This window comes from Echinops telfairi, unplaced genomic scaffold (genome assembly GCF_000313985.2).
Source record: "Echinops telfairi isolate 266 unplaced genomic scaffold, ASM31398v2 ScPeMD7_7467;HRSCAF=8505_0, whole genome shotgun sequence".
NCBI lineage: Eukaryota > Metazoa > Chordata > Mammalia > Afrosoricida > Tenrecidae > Echinops > Echinops telfairi.
The window spans coordinates 7,419,571-7,421,016 of NW_022111367.1; the positions used below are offsets into that span (position 1 = coordinate 7,419,571).

General features: G+C 51.9%; 1 protein-coding gene across 2 annotated transcripts in view; it reads right to left on the reverse strand.

Annotated features, from left to right (window-relative positions):
• Nucleotides 1-102, reverse strand: part of TRIM13 (tripartite motif containing 13) — a 14,638-nt gene extending 14,536 nt beyond the window's left edge. Inside the window, exon 1 of one of the 2 annotated variants that reach the window (XM_045283798.1) lies at nucleotides 22-102. The gene's annotated coding sequence lies outside the window, so the exon portion shown is untranslated. The remainder of the gene's footprint in view (nucleotides 1-21) is intronic. The other variant, XM_004704269.3, reaches the window with a different exon arrangement.
• Nucleotides 103-1,446: the final 1,344 nt, after the last annotated feature.

Sequence of the window (1,446 nt, forward strand, 5' to 3'; positions counted from 1 at the left end):
GTGTTAATCACAGGTACTGACCTCCGGAGGAACGGCTGCTGGTCTAACAGCCGCGGGAAACGCCCGGCGAGCGCCGAACCCAGCAACGAAACGCCCACTCGTCGCCCTCCTCCGCTCCCGCCCTCCTCCCGGGCACCCCGGCCCCACGGCTCGCCTTTGTTCTGCCTCTCCCGCCGCGCTCTCCCAAGTGAAGGGCTGGGCGGGGTGTCGCGAAGTCCTTCCGGTGCGTTCTTCGGCCGCGGCCCGCCTCTCCCGGCCCCGCCCCTGCGACCCTCCTTCCGCCGAAGGTGGGCGGGCCTGGCTCCCGCTGCCCCGCCCAGAGAGCCCGCGCGATCCTGCGAAGCCGGAGCCGGCTGGCCGCGCGCCTCCCGGGAGGCGGGGCGAGCTCGGCGCGTCCCCGGCGGACCCACGCGGGGAAAACGTCCCCGAGAGTTTACAGGACGCGCAATAGCAGTTGGGTTTGGATTGTTGTACTTTTTTTTTTGTTCGTTTAATTTGGAGGAACAAAAAAAAAGCCCAACCCTTCACACCACTTCATCTGCATCTCTCGGACCAGAAGCCGGACTGGCCGCAGCCCCTTGGGGAGCCAGGATTCAGGCTGCAGCCCGCCCTAGAGGCTGCACGGGTCCCCCTCGCGCGCCTTTTTGAGGTCAGAGCCTTGGGCTCGAACCGTCGTGGCAGCTGAACCTAACGTGGTGAGAGTGTAACCCAAATAAGGTTACTTATGGTTCCACCCAGCCTTGCACATATTCTTTGAGGCTTTCCGCTGCGCGCTAATTACGCTTTACATTTTATTTAGGAAAACACAAGAGACTAACTGCGTTTTTCCCAGTAAAAGGAAGTAAGGGCTTTAATTTTCACTTTGGCAGTAACAACTTTTGGTCATTGGTATGTCTGTTATGTCGTCCAGTCTTCTATAGAAGATCCTTGTCCAACAAATGCCTTAAGCACCTATCAGTGCGTTGTTTTGGAAAAGACAAAGTTAATAAAGGAGCTGCTCCTCTGCAGAGTTTACCACCTTGGGAAAGTGAAGCAACTGCAAGGAGATGGGATATTCCCTGAAGTTGAGTATAACGTCCTGCTTGGGAATTCTGTGTTTTGGAAGAGAAGTCCGGTTTGGAGAAAAGGTATTCAAAGCCCACCACATATAATACTTGTGCTCCTTGAATGGCAATGCTTATAGCACAAATCCCATAAAAGCCCCTCCCCACCCTCTCTTAGATGCCCTAGTTCCAGTTGGTTTATTCCATGTACCCACGAATTAATAAACCTAACATTGCATTTATAGAGCAATTCCTACCTTTAATTCATTCCGCATAAAATGTTTTTGTTTGTTTAAATCATTTTATTGGAGGCTTATACAACTTTTTAAAAAATCATTTTATTGGGGGCTCGTACAACTCTTCACAATCCATATATATATATATATATATGTATATATATATA